The sequence below is a fragment of the Pagrus pagrus genome (genome assembly GCF_965226575.1).
Source record: "Pagrus pagrus genome assembly, chromosome: 12".
Lineage (NCBI taxonomy): Eukaryota > Metazoa > Chordata > Actinopteri > Spariformes > Sparidae > Pagrus > Pagrus pagrus.
This window is the reverse complement of record NC_140196.1, coordinates 15293562-15316053: the sequence shown is the minus strand read 5'-3', so window position 1 is coordinate 15316053 and position 22492 is coordinate 15293562.

The window sequence follows — 22492 nt, the reverse complement described above, 5'->3', positions numbered from 1 at the left end:
AGTCCAAAATGTTTCCACACTGCTGATTTAATCTGAGATGGGAGTCAATATCCTCATAGCCTCGAGTGGTGGTAGCACGGATTGAATGCTCAGGAAGGAGGAGGACTTGGATGGACAAGATGACACAGACATTAACGGTCCAATGTAATCCAGCTTTCATGGTATTATGATACGGTACGGTTACAATGACCCTTAATGGAAATAAATCAGAAGGGGTTCTTGGTTAAACAAATGCTTTATTATAATTTTTTTAATGTTATATCCTGACAGACACGAAACCTAATACAAACTTGAAATAAAAACAGTATATTTTTCATAACAATAATATCAATATTGCATCTTAGAAAATTCACACAGTATCATAATTGTCAACTTTTGTATCATAGTATAACTTGAAAGAGGTATATGGCTGCAATCCTCGCGCCATGGGAATTTTCTAAATGAAGGCATATCGCAGAAAAACATAACGTGGATTGATGTTTTCACTTTGCATCGATAATATTGGATCGTTGATCATTGAATCGATACATCAATCCAGAACGATGTATTATCACACTGCTATTAATCATTAATGTGTCCATAGAGAGAAAATGTATCAGTTAAATTTAGTTATTATTATTGTTATTATTATTATGAGATTTTACCACTTTGAGAAAATCACATATTTGAGATTCTCACCTGTAAAACTATTCACTATTTGGAAGTGTAAAGTTTGCAGGCTACGGTGACAGCATACAGATGCAGCAAGTTAAAAAGTGCTTGAGCCTCGACACTCACAACACAGCTGCTCCGTGTCAGAGCCCTGCTGGAAATAAAGTATCTGGTGTGTAGAGCCAAGAAACTGTTGTAGTTTAGTTATGAAATTTATGAGACTGATAAAGAGAAATCTTAATCAGGAACACATGTTATACTACAAATGAACCTTAAAAAAACAGCTGCCCCTGACATCTGCAATGAGAACTCATAACCCAAAGGCATCTGACAGGTTGACTGGAAATGTTTCATTTTTGTCCCTTGTAACCCTCATCTAGTGTACATTTGTCATCTGCTGTTGCACTTTCCACAGCAAACCCACCCCAATGTGGCTTGAAAGTGCAGCCACGAACTCTCTGTGGTCACCCAGGGGGCTGAGGATGAAGACGAGGTCCCGGGGGTCCTGATGCGGCTGCTGCAGTGGACACCACAGCTCAGAGGTCTCTCGCAGAGAATGGGATATGTTTTTTTCTTTTCTTTTTCTTTTTTCTTCTCCAGGGTCGCATAAACACCAGCGCCAGACCTGAGTGGGATCAAAGTGCTCATTAAAGAAGCCCACAACCCTGAGAAATGGCAGACCAAATAGCAGCCCATGGTGGCGGGCAAAAACTAAATTTGGAACAAGGGCACGCATTCATTTCCCAGGAATGGGGTGTCTTAGGCAATTGCAATTGAGCAACGACAGTGTTTTAAACAGTAGTTTTTTAAAGCTACAGTAACAAACAGCGGGGTTTTGATGAAGGAAAACAGAGGAAGAGTTGTTCTAGATAGATAGATAGATAGATAGATAGATAGATAGATAGAAAGATAGATAGATAGATAGATAGATAGATAGATAGATAGATAGATAGATAGACTCACCTCTGACACAATTTGGATCTTGCTTTAAAAGTGAAATCAGTGGATGACTGATGCTTCTGAACTTTATTTGACCCGAAAACAAAATATGTTGCATGCTTCGGAAATACCTTAAATATGCAGACAGATCACAAAGAGTCATGCACAGTATTTAGGTTGCATATTGATGTAACATTGCGTCTAAACCAGCTGTATTACCAAAAGGAAATTAAAAGATTTACTTCAGAATGCGCCATTAAAAAACAAAATGGATACCCTGCCAGCTATTCATTACACAGGTCAGTGCAGCTCATGCACCATCAACAGGTCCATAAACAGGTGACCAAATCCCCCAGTTAAAACAACATACACATCTATGGAAAGAAAATGTGCATTACATCCAATTTTCATACCACAGAGGTGTCATAGTTTCTGCTCATTTAACGGTTTCCGCCAGCTGGGCTGAAATAGTGGAAATGCAGCGTTTGTGTGTACAACAGAAACACACTGGGGCATCTGTTGTAAGCGGGTGAACACAGGAGTGCGATTCACAGTTGGCCAATGATTGAAGGCAATGTGTTTTTCATGATCAGAATCAAACTGCCTTTTTCTATTGGCTGGCAAGACACCGAAAAACACCTTTGATGTGGCTTCTTAGTGAAAGCAAAAACACAAAAGCACAATTACATATCACCGCTTACAGGCTCCTTAAAGGCTCAATCAGAGAAATGTTAACATTTGTGCAAGGGACAATAGGTTTTCCAGTTCCGAACGTAAATCAAGGCGGCCTTATGTAAACAGAGGGAACGAGTCAATCTGGAATCATCTGTTGATTCAGATTTCTATTTGGGTCTTTGTGATTATGGCTTTCCCACCAATGCTCTGTAATTATAGGCCTGCTCTCCTCAGCAGTAAGGTTCACATTACAAGTGCGGTTATCAACATGTGTGTGAGAGCGAGTGAGAATGTGTGAGAGTGAGTGTACGTGACGGGCAGCGGAGGACTTACAGCGCTGCGTGAGCGTGCCTGTGGTTGACCTGTTAGCCTTAACGTCCACTGTGGAGGCTTAATTATCAGAGATAATGCTTCTGGTGAGACTTAATATACACAGTGTGATACATGAGTGTGCTGATGACAGGCGTCAATGTTTGTCAGGGTTGGAAAATTACTAAATACGTTTACTCAAGGTCTACTTATGTCCAATTCTGAGGTACTAGATGTTAACTTGACTATTTTTATTTCAAGCTACACTACATTTCAGAGTGTAATACTCTACCTTCTACCAGATTTATGTGACAACCATAGTTACAGTGTACTTTGCGGTTTAAGATTAACTACAACATAGTGAATATGATCGGAAAAATTATAAGATGAGGCAGAACTTTTTCATTCCCGAAGGAAATTCATGTGCAAGAGATTTCTACAAAAATATACAGTACAAACGAAAAACCAATAACAACCAGTAGGTTCCCCGGGTCAGGCCCACACGGGCCCAGTATAAGACAATAAATAGAGTATTCAATATTAATTATACAAATTATAAAGTGTTTAAGGAGTAAATGCAATAAAACAGTGCATAATACAATAACAGTAGTAGTAAGAAAAGTTAAGGACAAGAAAGTTAAGTGATAGTTATAATCCTTAATATTTCAGTTTTGGTTGATTTGGCGACACCTGTGGTTACTGGTGGTAACAGCAAGTGTGTTTTATAATACATGGTTCTGTCCAAATCAAGTGAAAAGTGGGGTCATTTTCTCATAGACTTACATGTAATCTAACTTCTTTTTGAAACCAGTGGAACCACCCCCTACTTGGCACTTCCAAGTTATTAGTTAGTTCAAATTATTATAGTCTTCGCTCCCTCATTCACTCACTCAAACTCAAAACAGTTTACACTATGACCGGCAAATTGAGAAGCATTGCATTGTGGGACTTTTAGCAGAAAGAAGTACATGGACACTACCTTCTTGTTATATTGTGCATTTTTGAGAGCACTTTAGCAGATCATAACGACAACAATCATAATTTGGACACGCTGTGGAAAGTGAATACAGTGCATTGTCAGCCCAGGTTTCAGAATTTCACCATCAACCACTTGGGGCAGCACAAACACCTCGAAAAAATGCTCCGTATGCATCACATCCCCTACATGCATGCATGGCTTCCTGTGGATCCCTTGTCTGCGACTCCACCAGTGAAAATGACAACTACGAAGGAGCGAGGCAGAAACAGAGTACTGATATTATAGACAGTAGACATTATAGAGTAGACATTTATAGAAACAATCCCATGAAACTGAAATACTAGAACATTGACAGGACCTTTACACAGACATTTTGCTGAAATGACTGACTGACTGACTAAGTACCTTTAATACAAAACATGTGAACTGTCTCTGAGTGAATTAGGTGCTTAAACTCATGAACCGCCCAGAAACACAAAATATCTCTATAAATCTTTCTAACTGATAAATATTTTCTGTGTTTTTGAGTGCTGCTGTCCCACCCAGTTCATAACAAATGTTCCTAATTCCTGTTCCTGGTTATTAGTTTTTGTCTACAGCCTAGTAAATTTTATTGAATTTAAGTGCGTATAACTCCACCCTTATGTCTCAGTGTAACAAGATGATAAAAGAAAACTTACATGTGTTTGTCGAGTTTAAATACATTTACTTCTTAGTAGTTCTATTCTGGACACCACTGATGTTTTCTTTTTGTGAATGCAGCTATAAAACCTGAAGGATTTGGCAAAATGGTGTCTCCTCCGTCAAATGGGAGGACGTTTGAGGAGAAACGCAGGCGTACAGGCTTTTAGGTAAAACCCCATTTTAACTGTGGAATTTTGATTCTCCAGAGAAGTCATCAGTCAAACGGAGGACAGGACTGAGTTGTAGTTCCTCTAAGCTCAAGAGACAGCGCCAACAGTCCCACTTTTTAAGTGTAGATAGAGATATTCCCAGATGAGGCTTAGACAGGCCTAACCCCGAATGATGAATTAGGCTATTCACCTCTCTCAAATCCACACAGGCCTCTGTGTGTTTTGTCACATGAAAACACAAGGTTGCCTCTTGTACCCCGGGCCCAAGCATGTAAAAACAGAGGAAATAGCTGAAAGAAAAGGTGTCATTTTTCTTCATCTGAAAGAGTGTGCGTGCGTGCATGTGTGTGTGTGTGTGTGTGTGTGTGTGTGTGTGAATGCGACTCAAGAGAGGGCGAGTGAGAAAAAGTGAGAGCGGCTGCATGCGTGAGAAGCACATGGAGGGAAAGTGAGAGCGCAAAGGGAGAAAGAGAAACCGGCCTCTAATTCGCTGATCTCAGCTGATTACATTTTCCCGTCCAGACGGTAGACATTCCTCCAACCTGTGGCCACAACCATCGGGCCCCTCGGTTTTCACTCTGCAGCAGAGTCCCATTAGACGTAAACAAGCCTGAGTCTACGCAGGCCACAGAAACAGGTGGGCGTGAGGGGTGAGACTGGTCACTGAAATCCCGTCAGAGGTCGACAGACACAAAAACTTCCCCAAAATTTAAGAGAGGATTCAGACTTTCAGGATTTTTTAACCTATATTCGTCTCATTTTCTCACGGACATCAAAAAGGAGGAAAAAAAGACTCCTTGTGGTTACTGTTTGTTTAGATGGATGTGAAAACACAACATCTTTGCCACAAGGAGTTAAACATCAGATCTGTTTGCTGCTCTAAACACAGCCTTCGAACATGATCTGCCTCAGTCGATCAGAGCGAAGCTGTCATTCCCACAGGGAGTAAACCACTTCACATCTCTAGGTTGGCATGTGAAACAACTGGATCTGCCGTCAGCCTCGACGCGTGACGCTGGGAAGAAATGACACGGCAGAATTTACTCAGATTTATGGTACATCCATGTTGTGTGTGCATGCTCCGACTCAGGCAGCTCCTCTCATTGACCTGTGTGTTGCTGCATGGTGGAGTAAGTATTCAGATCTAGTGAAAATATCAATACAATCTTGTAAAAACACTTATGTCATTGTCACTTGTGTATTTTTTTCCTATCCCTTAAATGTATTACATCATAAAGTGTCATTTATGTGAACAGATATGACAACTAATAGTTTGCATATAACACGGTCCTTTGTATCTGATGTTCCTGAGCTTGGTACTTGTTTGGAGCTTTGAGAAACCTTTTTTCTTTGGCTTTTATGTTTTTTTGGTTGTTTCAAGTTTTACAACAAGTCCCCATGTACTTCAGTAAAAGCACTTGCTCTGCAGAAAAAAGATGGTTTCTGTGACTCATATATTGTTATGGATATCACATTATTGTTAATCCTGATGTATCAGTGTGTAAGCAACATTTGACTGTTAAGTGCGACCTAGGGGTTGGGCCCCTTCAAAGGGTCACAATGTAAATCTGATGGGTAGTGCGATGAATAATGGAGTAGGGAAGGGGAAAAAAACAAAATTCTGATTCACAAATATGTATTGTTTTTAGTCCCTTTCTCTAATCTTGGTTGTTTTGTGAAATATTTTACCTCTGTGAGCCTCAAACACCTATTTAAATGAAACCATCTGAGAGCTTTAGAGACACAATCTTTCTTTGGTTGACCAGCTCCATGCTCTTACATGTCGGACAGTCAGATAGCTCCAGGAACTTTTCCGATGTTGTATTAGGGGGATCAGCATCCGACCATTTCTTTAACTTTCAGAAACATCGACTTCACACCGTTATCTGCAGGTTGTGTGGAGTTGAGAAAGGAGATAAGGCTGGAATAGCTCTCTAGCTCTCTTCTTCATTGTTCCCCAAAGCATTTCCGTCATTTTCATGTGAACAACAGAGTCCAAGTAGCATAAAAATTGAAATACTCGGGTCATATACATATACAAGTACCTTAAAATTGTACTTATACATGTATACAGTTAGTTTACACTGTGGCAGTACACCCGCAAACACGTACACAAAGTCAAAACACACACCTCAGCCCAACGCCAGCATCAGTTTTTCCTCCACAAAGGCCACAAAGGTCAGGGAAACACTGGCAGCGTTTCAACACACCCCCCCACCTCCCCTCCCTTTCTCTGTTCCTCAGCAGGCCGCAAGTTTACTATCAACAGGAAACATCTTTCACGGTAAAGGAAGTGTTACTCTCTAATTGGCCTGATGTGATTCAATGACCGGACTGCTCTCAGCCAATGGGAGGGGGCTTATTTTAAGAGGAGGTATAAAAGGGAACGGAGGCCTTTCCAGAAAGCTTAGACGGCACAAAGTTCTCACACTGGCTACATGGTGTGATCTCGGCTCAACTTCTGCAATGTTGTTAAGACTGTACATAGACGCATTACTAAGCACATCTGGTTTCATTGTTGTTTCATGGATCCCATAACACATCATGAAACCACAGTCTAAGCAAAAGAAGATGGGGGAAACCCAGAGTGCAAAAAAAAACTAACCTCGTTATGATTCTCCAGTCTTGGCAAATACATTCCTCCTCGCACATTTTATGAACAGAGAAAAATGATCCATGTATCCAGTAGTCTGTAATATATCAAATCATAAATCATTCAGGAGCTAACAGGCATATGAAGGTGACAGGAAGGCCCCGCTGAGAGGGATTTACTGTTATTTTTTGACTTTTTGGAGCTCTGCCTCATGACAGAGTAGATACCCCCTCAGCTGCCACTGATGCCACAGTCTCATTTTTAGTCCACACATTCCTAAAGGTGATTGTTCTTGCCAACTTTGACATTTTTTTTTTTTTTTTTTTTGCTTCAGTGGACTGTGAGAGGCATGAGAGCAGAGCCAAAAATACCATTACACAGAGGGTGACATTAGGGGAGCGCGGCCTAGCGACGGGGAGCTATGACGGAGTTCCCTGATTAGTGAGTTACCACGCAGAGACAAAGGGCCTCTGAAATCACAGGAAACAGAACAATCAAAGAGCCGGCGCACATTCCAAGAAAAGCAGCGCGCCACAGAAACACAACATGATCCAGGACGTTGCTGCGTCTAACCATCTGATGAAAGCTTTACTGAGCAAGTGTAATGAATTATTGGTGAAGAGTGACGCCAAGGACAGAGCACATAGCTGAAAAATTACTGAAACGCATACATCAGGCGCTATCTTTGATTGCGGTTAGTCACATTTTCCTGCTGAGAGAAAGGAAAATCAAAAGAAGAAATGAATCTGAGCCATATTTGGATTAGAAGTTACCCTAATCATAACTTCCACATTGTTTGAATCTGTCTTACATTCTCACTGACAGGTTTTTTCATACACTTTCAAATGCAAAACCCCAAAACCCTCAAAACTGTAGGGTCCCTCGCCCCCCCCAAGAAACCACCACCAGGCCCACACATCTTCCCCATGATCCATTAGATCTCGGCCTAGACTCAGGAAATAACTGGCTCCTTCCTTTTATCCAAAATGGCAGCTCTGCTTCCGCAGCATTGGTTTGCTGGATTAGAACAATTCCCCACCAGCCCATAATTTGAGGGATTCTCATAACACGCCACACCCTGCCATACATTTCCATTATAACCCCATTTTGTCCTCTGATGAGGATATTTCGGGATGGAGGAGGACATCTTTTATTTTGGTGAGCGACCCTCTGGTTTTGGGGGCTGCTCTTGGTTACGGCCTCCACAGCGAGCTTCTAGCTGCTGAAAGTCTCGGATTTCTCCTCAATTGTTCGGTTGCAGGTAACAACAGGGTTGGGTGGAAAAGCCTCAATGTGGGCGCACAAATTCTAGGTCAAGTAGAGATGAAGGGAATCTATTTTCAGCAAAATGTGCTGTTTATCTCTGCGTGTAAAACCAGTGGGGAACCTCTTCCCCCACAAGTCAGGCCCACTTCTCTAACTTGTGGTGCGTGTGGCTACCTATGTGATGCAGTGCTGCTGGATTATCTGTTTTCTCTTTCTCCTTTGTTAGGTCCTTTTGTGTGTCATATAAACAACTACCAAACTGATTAACTAGTAAACACTGAGTTCAATACGAATGTAAGGCCTTGACTGAGAGTTTCAGCATCTCCTGAGTTTTTTCCCAAGATTGAAAACACGATCTGAATCCCAAAAGCAGAGAACAGAACAAGCTGTGAGTCCTTTGTCTGTATTTTCAGGCCATCAGCATATCTGTCAGGCTTGTGCAACGCAATGGGGCGAGGGCGAAAAATGCCAGATGAGTATAAATCTTAGCAGAGCCGACCTCAGAGCCTGCGCAAACAAATTAGGGCCCGGCAGTCCCCTTGGCTCAAAGACACACACATTATATACACAACTGGTGTACATGTGTTCCTTTTAATCGCTGATTTGAAAGACAACATTCGACATGGGCCTCAGCGCAGGCAAGAATGTGGTATCTCTGTCAGGAGCCTGTGTGAGGTCCACGCTGCTGAGCCGATCATAGACAAAGCACAAAAAAGAGATGCAGAGATCATTGAGAATGCAGCTCGCACACGTTGTTGAGCCGAGCAGGAAGGTTAACGCATGATGCCAGAGTGGTGGATGGTGCATCAGTTTCCTGATAAAGACAAAGCATTTTAACACATGCCACTCTGAAAAAAAGGGGCGTTTATTTTGTTCCATTGCACCATCCCTCCATAAACACAACCGCCACGTTCACACATTTGCTTAGCTGCACACGCATGCACAAAAACACAACTGTTGTTTGTGCATTCTTGCCAGATACGTTTGATCATACTTGCAGCTCTTAAAGGTGCACCACACTGAGTAGAGAAGAACTGTGATTGTTCATTGCAAACATGCAAGCCACCTGAGTTTGCGTTAACCCACAACACACGACTGCTTGCGCTCTCTCGCACACACGAAACACACTTCAGGAAACTATGGCCAAACTGTGAGAAGATTCACTGTTCAAAAAACAGGAAGTGGTTACCAGCTGCATTAAACCAGAGTACACCTCTGTAATTCTGAGACTCAAAATACACTGACAACCTGCAATATCTCACTACTTTAAAACTCTAAAGCAGAACTGAGAAAACTGTTCCACCGCCTCCTCAAATTACATTTTTATTCGATTTATTTGCATAAGAGACGCGTCTCAGAACATTATTTATTCGTGCAGTTCTTCAAAGAAGCAGCTCGTCGTCATTAGAAAGTTGAACTCGCTCTTATGCGTGCGGGTCTTTGTCAAAGAGCATCTCTTATCCCTTTAACAAAAGAATGTTTGAATTGCATAATATGCCAAGCAGGTAGATTAGCAAAGGCTTATTCTCGTGCACCGTGTCTGTGCCTCAGGTTAAACACAGCAGCTGCATTTGAGAATGTCGCCCACAGCCGCGGGGCTCGCCTTCCCTATGAGCACACACGCATTTATGGATCAAGTGTGTTTATCCCCTTGGCCCGCCGCAGGTTGAAGTACGCGACCTGTCCTGCTGCGGAGGAGTGCCCGGGCACGCTGACGATTGTGAGGGCTTAGATGGGAACAAAGACAAGAAGGGAATTAATCGAGCCGAGAGTCATTATCTGAGCGGTTAATGGCAGCGGCTCAAAGGACAACACGGGCAACAGGTCTTGTGACGAGCTGGTGTGAGAACAGGTTCTGACAGTTGAGCTGAGCTGCAAACAAGATGGGCCAGATAAGTGCTTTAGGGTGAGCTCAGGTGAGTTTTAAGTGGTCAGTCAAGGTTGAGAGGGCGGGCACCACGAGCTCTTCAGAGGTCATGTACTCAGGGACGCCTCGGAGAAGCAGCCACTCTGACCTCTGACCCTTAAAGAAGCCTGTGAGACATGGTCAGACGCTCGGATGTTGAGGAGGGAGAGTTGCTCTGTGTCGGCTTTCCCCTGCTCCGTCAGAGCTCGTACCGTTGCTAAGCACTGTTTGTGTGTGTGTGTGTGTGTGTGTGTGTGTGTGTGTGTGTGTGTGTGTGTGTGTGTGTGAGTGTGTGTGTGTGTGTGTGTGTCTGTGTGTGTTTGTGTGTGTGTGTGTGTGTGTGTGTGTGAGAGAGTACTGTGTTACACTATTCACTGACAGTACGAGATGATCACATATTTTGGGAACAGTCGGTTGATGAATAAGAGACTCAGTCATACAACACTGTGGTGCAGTTACGTCAGCAGACGGTCCTTGTAGTAATAGCCTCGGCCATTCACAAACAGAGCTGACCCTGCTTTGACATAATAGACAAAATATGCATTGAAGCCTGAATGCGACATGCATGGTAACTTTGCTGTTCTGTAATCATTATCATGCTGCTTTTAGTTAAGTCTTCACTCGCCAGCGTTTGATAGGAACCAGCCCCCGTCTATTTTCACCCCACAAAAAGCCCATAAATTACAGCCTGATCAGTGGTGGGCCCCATTCAGGAAGCGAGTGAAGAGGCACAGATGATACAAGAGATACAGGTTATTAAAGAGCAGCGGGGAGAAGGGGGAGTTTGAAGTTAACCAGTCGGGTGAGGCCCCTGAGCCATTACAGCGGGTTAATTATACCTTAGTTGAAGTGTTAAATAGACCAGTAACCTGCGCTTTGGTGCCGTTTATTGAAGCCAGGTGTAGTAAATAAATCAATTAGGAATGCGGCTTCGGAGGTAATTTGACTCAGCTTCGCTCTTTGGGGGAGTTCTTGGAGCTATCTTTGACTTGATGTCGGCTCTGCGTGGGCATTTTCAGTTCTGCTACACTTCACTATTCAAAGTAGATGAAAATCCTCCAACTGTAAACGACTTTGTACAGATTTGAAATCAGTTTACATCAATGGAGCAAACATAGCCACAAAAGAAACTGCTGAAAGTTGGAGAGGAAACCGACATGCGGCTCTGCAAACCACTCTCTCCGTTGAGGTAGCACACTTCACACATGATGTACTGAATATTTTGCATTGGTGTGGATTCTCTCTTTGCATCGTGGACCCACCTGGTTAGCTGCTAAACCACACTACAAACACCAATTCCTGTCAGCAGGCTAAGAGTGAAAGAGGGACACATCAAAATCTGAATGTTGCGCGTGCCAAATGGTCGGTACACACCGGATCTCGTTTGGTCTGTAAACCACAGGTTGTTATCTTCCCTGCCTTTTTGCAACCAAACCCAAAAATCTAAATTACTCAGTTGCAGATACACCCTCAGCACCTGAACACTCCCTTCAACTGTTCTAACTGTCCACAGAAGAAAAGACATTGATTTAGCTGTTGTTACACCCAGAATCACCTAATCATCTGTGTTTTTCTCAATGTGAAACTCACATTGTGGTATTCATTGAATAACAATCTTTCTGTCAATGAACAATACAGTTTCCATATTACTATGTGTGAGCCAGCATTAAGTGATAGCACGTAGACTAGATACTGTCAGTCAGCAGCTCTCTCACCCCTCACCCGCTGGAAAAAAAGGGTGTTTTATGACAGTTTGACTCGGGGTTAATGTCCCCGTACTCCTTTGAGATAACATCTGTAATGTGCAGAGGGATCCTGTCTGACCCCCCCACAGTGCTGCAGCCTGATGAGTTATTGACTGAGTGAGTGCTGGATGGTTCGCAGGCAAAATCGTGATGCCTCCTGGCCCTGAGACATGGTGTAGGGCAGACTTCACCTGATTTTTATAATCTTACATCAGATAGAGAATGTATAAATGTATTACTTACTTTTGACTTTAAAAATCATTCTATATTACTTACTTTCTTTACTGTTTTGATTCCAGTAATTAGAGATTGTTTGATCTCCCCAAAGTTGGAGGATTCAGAGACAGATTAAAAAACAGTCAAAATCGAACGGCTCAATAGAAAAAAATCAGTCTTTCAGTGATTAGCGCATGGTTGTGCGGCACAGGGGGTGGACACAACTGTTCGAGTATCATCGTTTGGTGTGTGAACTCCACCTGGATAGTGCCAAGTCTCCGGCTCCCGGAGAGAGAAGAGTATTTTTCCTCCCCTGCTGGTGTACAAAATCATCTTTTGGTCTATATGACAGTATCTGCCACACTTTATAATGTAGTACAAATGTATCATGTCAACCAGCAGGTAAAAACATGAAAACTTTTGGTCCATACTGTACCCTTTAGAAAATATGAAAGATTAACACATTAGTTTTTAAAACATCTTATGACCAATCTGTGGACATTGAGAAACTCTCCTCATACACATTCAGTCACATACTCCTGCTGTAGCTTTTGTCACATTGAACCAAAGGCGACCTCCTGACCCCGGTACTTGACATTTCAGCGGACTCCCACTTGATTTCCCACATGATGACTTATACTCACTACTTTGATTTCACCATCACATTAAGACTCCTCCTCACTAATGTCCCAAACAACTTACCAATGAGCTTTCAACAGTTTGGCCTGAAATGGCGTCAAGCTTTTAGTCCTTTAATGGACCCGTGTTTTCAATGTCATCCATTTAGAAAAACACAACGCCATTCACGAGTACAGGATCAATATCCACTCTCTGAAAGAGCGTGGTTCTGTGAAAACAGACGAGTGCACTCAAGGAATCGTAACCAGGTGTAGGAGAGGAAATACCTGGAGCATTCCTTGCTGGAGGAATGTTTTTATTAGGCTTTTTACAAATGTCGCCATTTCGAGGTGTGTACACTATAAAGTGCACTGCAGGCTGGATCACTCCATCAAGCGGAGCGTGGCTTCAATGGGGAACCTGTGTCGAGGCCGGGGTTATGCTATTTGAACAGCTGGCACAGTTTAGTTCGGCATGTTCAAATGTGCACAGGTCTGAAGCTGTCGTACCACACGGGGGGAAAAAAACACAGGCCTCCCCGGCTGTAAGAAGGATAGACTCGACTTTATACAGCGTCATACTGAAAGTGAAACAGTGGAGTTAACCTGGTGACATGAGATCGGTCAGAAATCAGTGTGAACAGAACAGAAAAGGCTAAGTGCTTATTAAATTGACACATCGAAATATCAGTGAAAGCCTTTCAACACAGTCAATACATAAGCTTTGAATGAATACATTCTAGGAAGTGTTTGCTTTCTACGGTTAGATGAGCAGATTGATGCTGCTCTCATGTTTCTATGCTAAATATGTAGCCTAGCTACAGCCAGCAGCACGTTACCTTAGCTTAGCAAGAAGGACAAAACACTGAGGGAAACAGCTAGCTTGGCTCTTGTTTTTGTGCACACTTTTGATTTTTGAATGAACAAGATAAAACGTATCGACTAATGAGTCTTAGTAATGCTGGTAGGCAGATTTTGTAAGCTTTGGACAGAGCCAGGCTAGCTGTTTCCTCCTGTTTTCTGTCTTTGTGCTAAGCTAAGCTAATACTTTCCAGGCTATAACTTTATATTTGGCTTGCAAACATTAGAGTGGTGTTTATTTTCTTATCTAACTCTTACTAAGAAAGCAAATTTAATGTCGAACTATTTGTTTAAGGTGAACAAGTAAATTATTTTACAAGTTACACTGAGCCTGGACAGCATTTTGAAAAAAGCAACTTTCTCAGCACTTTGGAGAGGAAAAAAACAAACAGTAAAGACATGAGCTTTAACTTTGAATGAATAGCAGCATGTTAGCTTAGCTAAGAACAAAGACAAAACATGGGGGGGGGACAGTTAGCTTTTGTATTAGCGAGATTTTATTTATTTTTTATTGAGTTTTAGAAGAGCTGGTAGCCGGATTTTGTTCATCTCGGACAGAGCCAGCTAGCTGTTTCCACCTTTTTCCAGTTGTTGCGCAAGCTAAGCTAATAGTTTCCAGGCTATAACTTTTTCTTATCTAACTATCACAAATATCCCCACATTTCAAACTTTTCCTTTAAAGTGAACAGGAAGCATACAAATTAAAAAATACATTCAGCCCGGACAGCATTTTGAATTGTCCGAAGGCTGGTCTGAAAATGTTCCAGTCATCTCATCGTGGACCACTTCAAGCCCCTGAGAGGATGCCCATTCTCATTTATCAAATAAAAAGCACCTTTCTTAGCACTTCGGAGAGAAAAAAACAACATTTTCACAGCCAGTGAAGCCATGTGTGTGTGGTATGACGAGTGGGACCGGTATGATTCCTGGTGTTAACAGCTAATAAATTGGGGCCCATCCCCCCGGTGCTCTACTGGCTCAATTATATCCACATGTAGCCATTATTCCTGCCATGTTAGCTGGAGTGGGCTGCATATTTTTAAAAGGTGGGTTTCCATAACACTTGCTGAAAGCTACGTTGGTTGTCAAGACACATGTTTGGGTTCTGTGGAAGCCAGACGCTGGCTGTTTTAATGCAGAGGTGCTGTGGAACGCAGCAGGGGCCAGTATGTGCCCTTTGTTTTCAAAAAGTCTCACCTCAGTAATGTGTGTAGAGACAATTAACAGGTTTATTACCTGGATAGACTGAAGCTTTTTCCTCGGGTATTTTAGTACTTTCATCTACAAGTTTTCTGTTATATACTGACATACACTCAGTCGCTAGTTTATTAGTTCACTCTTGCCAAAACTAATGCCATCAACAGCCCTGACACAATTCCTGTTTCCATGAAGGCTAAAAACTCTTCTCAACAAGTGGTGATGCAACCTTCAGGTCATGATGTAGTTTGTGGTTTTATTGCATTTTACTGAAAAGATATAGAGATATAAAGCTGCTATAACCAGATGCGCCAGATGGTCTTTAACACAGAACCATCTGGAAAGTCGCCTTCGGAAAACTGTTTGGAAAACTTTCAAAATATACTTGGCAGGTGTTTGGACGAAGCACTTTTCTATCACTGTCTATCACGAGCGAACATCAACCAATGAGTTCAACGGCAAGAGAGTTGGTAAATCAAACAAGTCAAAGAGCAAAAACACTGTGTTCTGTTCTGATATAAGACACGGTCGCTTCTTTCGCTGGTCAACACATCTAAAAAAAATGACTGCAGTTCCTCATAGGACGCTGATTGGTCAAATCACAAATGTGGTTCAGCCACAAGGATTCAAGCGATCACAGGAGTCGAGCTGCCTCGCAAGGTAAGAGCTGCAACGATCGAAAGAAAACTACTTTTGATAATCGATTAATCGTTTCATACTTTTTCAAAGCAAAAATATCAAACACTTACTGGTTCCACCTGCTTAAATGTAAGGATTTGCTGCTTTTCTTTGTCACCGATGATTGTAAATGAAGACTTTTGCGCTCCAGGATACTGTCATGAGCATTTTTCACATTTTTATTACATTTTATAGACTGAATGATTAATCAATTAATCATGAAAGTAATCAACAGATTGGCCGATAATGAAAATAATTGTTAACGGCTGCCATACTGACAAGTGTTTCTAATAATCAGTCTGTAAACGGGACTGTTGTCAACAAAAAGCCTCTACAGGCAATACAAAACTGAAAGGATACCTGAAATATTAGTGTTATAGTGTTTGTTTCAGTTGTAGAGTTGAATTGTTCTGTCTTTTTTCTCAAGTATCAACAAGTTTACTTTCTTATCTCAACCATGAAAACAACCAGGCAGTGTCATGTAACATGTTATTCAAATGACCCCAGTGCAATTATCTCCTGTATGTACTGTAGCTCACCAGCAGCTGTTTGGTGACAGTTATCTTTAACAGTAAAACTCAACTGTTCTTCAGTCATGCTAATTCACTACAGAAACCCTGTTGAATGCTCCTCAGCAGGTACAAGTGTGTGCTCAGGACTATCTGCCCCGTCTCTGTGCTGTTTTTTTAACAAATGTTTGAGGTTTTCTGAAATTGGAGCAGGATCAGAGCCAGCTTTGAATGTCATACGCGTGCCAACCTTTTCTGTTAAACATTTCTCTCCCCCCCCCGTCCTCCTTCCCCCCCTACTTTTTCCAACAGGGGGGTTTGGAGAGCCTCAATGCTATCATTCTTTGATTCTGTTTGAATCTGGCCGCGTGCAAGCAGGAAAAGGAGCCAAACGTGCTTCCTGAGTGGTCCGGGGGGAAACTGTGTAATAAGCAAGGGGCGGGTGGTTAAAAATAACTGGGCTATATAAGCCCGGAGCAGGATCCCACTCACTCTCAAACTCTCGCTGACTCTCGCTCAGTCGAGACATCCCGTGCAGGCCCGGCGCTGCTGCCTCTCACACTTACACTATGTTTTTCCATGGAAGTTAGCAGAGTGTGCCACATGAGGCAGAGCTGATGTGTCCGAATCCTCACCACAGTGATGGAACACTTACAGACCCGACCCAGACATAATGCCTGCCTGTATCCATGTCACTGACTTGAACGGCCCAATAACAACTTACAAGTGACAACACAAGATTTCATCATGGAGAATATGAGGCATGCAAGCATATGACGAGCCGTGTGTCACACCCTTCATGCTGGTTTCTGGAGAAAAATATAAGATTATGTGAGGATATTTCTTTTTTTTTTTAATGCTTAAAGGGACAGTTCACTCAGCTTGTGGTGCCTTGAGCGCCATTTTGAGAAACAGCGATTTCCCTTTCTAGAAATCATGAACTTGTCACTGAAAATAATCAACAGACCTTGTTGTGACCATTTAATGTCAGAAATATGTTCCCCCATGGAGCTACACCCGCCAACCGTATTGCCACGCAGAGGACGAGAGGCTAGCTTACTAAGCTAGCTTACATCACAGCTCAGCCGAGGAGGACGCCATTAATGTTTACATCCCATGGTGTCACAAGCACGAGCTTTATCCATGAGTACATACACGCTTCTGAGAAAATAGTTTCTAAATGAAGCTCAGTTACCAGTTCATGATGGTTCAAATGTATTCTTTTTTTTTTTGGCACTTGAGCACCACAAGCCAAGTGCCGTATAGTTTCATTACATTCAAGAGAAGGCAGACTTTTATCTCCACAGCTCGGCAACTCACACCAAAAGATTACAGGTAAATACAGGTAAGAGGAAAAGTATGTTGTTTTTTTAATTTGGGGTGAACTGTCCCTTTAAGTGAAAGTCTCATTTTTCTTCTTTGCTTGATTTCTCAGAAAGCCAAATTGTGTTTCAGTTGAGCCCTTTGGTTTCTGTGTTTTCTAAATTACTGATGTTGTATTTTTAAATTTAGCTAAAATCAGAATGATCCTGGATAAAAACAAAGGAGGAGTGCCTAACATTCTTGCTGTTGGAGTTAACCGTGAGAAAGTTTTCCTGAGAACAATTGCACTGAGGAAACAGAATATTTTTAAGAATTAGTGTCACTGTCACTGCTGCGAGAAGGTGTCAGCAGCTTCATGACTCGCTTACAAGCTGACAACTTGTTAACTGATAACTCAGTAACTGCACAGATAAGTCAGCAGCACCAAGTTTTACAGTTGTGAAAAGACACACGGGTTGCCCAATAGTAAAACTGTGGTGTAAATGTCAATTCAGGGAAGGAGATATTTTTTAAAAGCCTTCTGTAGCAATGTTGCTCATCCACGTTCAGGACTCGACTGTGCAATGACTTCAGCTGTTCCTCTTCTGCAGAGAAAGTCAAATGTGGCTGCAGGTAGGCAGATGGTCAAGAATCTGAGGAGGGTCCCTGCAAGCTTCTGCAAGGTGTTTGCCCTGTTTCTGACCTCTGACCTCTCTGTGGAAAGGGCAGACAAAAGGAGATTTTCCCTACAGGGATTAATTGAGTGCCAACTCTTTATGGACATACAAATCTCTTTAACTGGAACCTCCACTGAGGAATGTTTCCATGTGGGCTGCTGCAGTCAAAAGAGTGTCCCTCCCATCGTATGTGAGGCCCCAGTGTGCCCAAATGAAACTCTACCGTCGAGTACGTACACTTCTCCACAGGAAGTGACGGATCAGAGTGAAATACAAACCTGTCTCTCAAACGTCATGAGAATTAGCGAGCGCTCCCTCCAGGGAAACACCAGACTTGCCAGCTCCAGCTTTCTTTTGCGCCACTCTCATCCCTTTGCTGGACGTCACAGGGCAGAGTACCACGCTGTGTGCAGTCTCACATGATTTCAGGCTACTCGAGTGTTTTTCCTGTTGTGTCTGGCTGACATTTGAATCCACCAGGTGCAGAGTTGTCTAGTGAAGTCTTTATGGAGTTCTCTCGCAAACGTCCTGTTATCATGACATTTAACTGAGTGTGTGCAAAAAAATGGATGAACCAGCTCAGCTGAAATTGTGAAGCTTCCATTGTGGTGTGACTTTGGGTCAGGACCAGTCATGTTTGGTCTGTAATAACTTAAGTCTGGTTGGGTGGATTTATTTAGGTAATTTCCAGAGGTAACAGGAATAAATTAAAAACTTATACAACATGGTTAGAGGCACTGGGAGTCAGATTTCATAACTTTTGGACACATCCACACCAGCTGTTTCCAGTCTCAAAGAAAAGCTAAGCAAACCTTCTCCTTAACCCACAAATAAGAGCAAAAACTCAGCAAAACTATTTTGCATTTGATTTGAATGTAGTACTGTTTTTATTTCTATTTATAAGCTTACATTTTGAGTAAAGACTTCAGTCTTTGGAAAATGTTATCTAACCATCCACTGTAAAATTCAAGCATTTGGCCTTGGCTTCCCTCCTGAGAAGTGGTTTAGAAACTGCTACTCTTCCTCTGAGACTACAAGACATCCTTCTTTTGACTGAACTTTTGGAGTCTTGTGTTCTTTGTTTAGCAAATTCTTTATCTGTGATGAATTTGCTTTTCAATCAATATGTATTGATCTTCTGATGTTTGGTCACTTTGGGTCTGCCTGATCGTGCTTTGGATACGACTGATCCATTCACTTCACACATGCTCTGCCTCCTTAGAAAGCTTGATAGCCATCAGTTGAGACTGAGAAAGATCCTTTTAGCTTAGAATAATTTGACTTATGAAACTTTCACTCACTTCACTTTCTGAATCCTCAAACTTTCATATTATTCACAGGTTTATGTGACAATGATGACAAAGATTATCAATGTGGTCTCGGACTTCATTTTGGAAAATGGACTTTTAGATAGCGCTTTATAGTCTACCAACTACTCACTTGTCACATTCACCCATTCTTACACACACATTCATACACTGAAGGCAGTAGCTGCCATGTAAGATGGCAACATGCAGATACAACAGATCTCAAATACAGACCTGTAAAGTAACGTGACCGCATCAAAACAAATGAGGGCAAGGGGTGTAATGTGGGGGGGGCAATGACCCCACTTATTCTACCTACCCTTTACTTCGAACTTAGCCTTCATTGTGATCTCAACTACACACGTGTGAATTTTTGTGACTGCATCTTCATGGTCATGATGCTTTTGTGTTGAAAAGATCTGTCCGCAGTCAGCCAGACATAGTTAAAATATCAAACCTTAAATATTCTATTAAAAAAAGCTTAATTCAAGCCTAGCCAAATGTAGATTGCTTTAGACAAAAGCATAAAAAAAATTTCGAATCAGTGAGGTCAGGAAAGTTTATGGTCAAGATAGATAGATAGATATATGATTTATTGATCCTGGCAGAAGTTTAGACATCCAGGAGCTTTAATGACACATACAAAACACATGTAAACATGAAAAAAGAGAAAAAGAATATAGAAATGAAAATGGAATAAAGAATTTAAGAGTGAAAACACAATATAAGGATAGAAAACACACAGCAGTGAAGTGATTGTCTAGCCTCCAGTACTACTTAACTGTCATTACACCAGAGTATGTGTAGACTGAGGCAGCGTCACTGCAAAATAATACTGTTGATGATATAAATAATGTGCAAATTGAAGAACAGAAACAAAATCAAAGATAGCCAAAACATGTGATACTCTTTTGAGATAATGGACGTAAAAAACAACAATTTTTCTCGAAAGTAAATTATGAGAGACCAAAAGGTCAGCAGTACATGAAGTTCCTTAATTTCAAACTTTGGGGCATTACAACGCATTAAAGGTAGCTGAGTAACAGAGGAAGTGAGAGCACTCTCGCTGGTAGCAGAGCGGAGCAGCAGAGCTGGGGTCACAGTCAGCGGTCAGGGGTTCAGACATCAGGCCGGCCACTCCGCTGCCACTAAAAACACACTTCCTCTCGAGCCTTACTGGACTCCTGCTGTGTGACGCACTTTCCAGCGAACACGCAGCACAGATCAGGGATCAGGATGTGGAAATCTCACAGCTACACTGACAGAGTGTGCTAGAGGTGGTGGACATGACAGCTTGACGAGGGGCGATGTCTGTCATGTGGACCAGTTGTTCTGTGTTCGCTCAGATCATCATCACACTGACTAACTTCTTTTACCGAAACCTGTTGTAGAATCAAGTGTTTCGCTCCCTCGGGTTTAGGTAGTGTGTTCATCAGTGGTGCAAAGTAACAAAGTACATTTTCTCAAGTACTGTACTTGTGTGTAATCCTGAGGTGGGTATACTTTACTTGAGTACTTCCATTTTAAACCACTTCATTCTTTGACTGCACTACATTTAAGATGGAATAACTGTACATTTCAGACAGATAGGTGTTTGGATAAAAATCTATAAAGCAGATTAAAATATCCCAACAGTATGTAACAGAGTAGTGATGAATAGCAGCTAACAGGTGAGTGCATAACTAATAGTAATCCAGTATTATGAGGTTGAGGTCTGTACCTTGAGTATTTCCATTTTCTGCTACTTTATATTTCTACTTCCCTGCATTTTGGAGGTAAATATTGTACTTTTCACTCACTACACTTATTTGTTGGGTTGTATAAAGTACCCCAAAGTAGTGTTGTAGTCAAGACCTCACCAACCGAGACCAAGACATTACTGAGACCGGAGAGTACCGAGACCGAGACAAGGCCAAGACATTTGGAGGTCGAGACCGAGGCAAGACCAAGACCATATATATCAAAGGAAAATCATAACAAAACATCAATATGTGAGTTTTCTTTTTTTAGCAGGGGGAAATCTTTACACTACCAATGATTTGAAGTTATTAGCTGTTTTTGAGAGGGTCCTTTTTCACTCTTATCAGTAAGGCATGGACAAAAAGCCTATCAGTGGCGGTCTTGACCGGTCTCGTTCAAAAAACCTGAGTCCACCCAGTCCAAGACCGAGACAAGACAACTAAGAACCTCAAAAAATGGTCTTGAGACTCGTCTCGAGACGAAGACCGATCTCGAGTACTACAACACTACCCCAAAGTCATACTTGAGTAAAAGTAAAGATATCATGTTAAAATATTACTTTGTTGTAAATGAAAGTCACTCGTACAATTATTACCTGAGTAAAAGTAGAATCAGTGTGTTTTTTTATCTGATTATTGATAAATATAAGTTAATTCAAACATGCACTCATTTGGCTCTGATGCACCATGTAACCTGATGTGTAACTAGTAACTAAAGTAACTAAAGTAACTAAACTAACGTAAAGAACAATATTTGCCGAAAAAAATGTAGTGAAGTGGAAATATAAAGTAGCAGGACATGGAAATACCTAAGTAAACACACTACAAGTAGCTCATAACTGTACTTAAGTACAGGACTTGAGTAAATGTACTGTAAAAGGCTTATTTGAAAACTTCTGTTACTAGTTACTCAGAGTAGCAAAGTAACACATTTTTCAATTAATTTAGTTTATCGGCAATCTGATTTTAAAAAAGTATTGATTCTGAGAAAAATGCTGAACATTGGCTCTGATAATCCTAATCGTGGACAGAACACGGTATATACATTTAGATATATGCATTATTTACTTTTACTTGTCCTTTTGGTATCAACGTAAGTATGACTTCTCTGTACTTTTCACAACACTGGGTATTTCCTCTTTTATGTAAGTAAAGGACCTGAACACTTCTCATAGCACTGCTGATGACTGTGAGAATCAGGGAAAGACACGTAGACCTTTCTTTGATTGTGGTGCCTTTATTTGACACTCATAGAAAAGTTTAATTTCTTGATTTAATGATCTTAAAATCTAGATATCACACTTCCAAGAGTATATCTCTAAATGAAATGGAGCATTTAAACTGACGCAGAGTGCAAGAGATCCAGTTGGCCTGGTGACCTCTGGAGCCAGAGGGCTCCTGCTGGGAAAGCACTCCGGCTGCGTTCACGTCAGAAACCAGATCCCCCGGCAGAAACAGCAACAAGCAGGCCA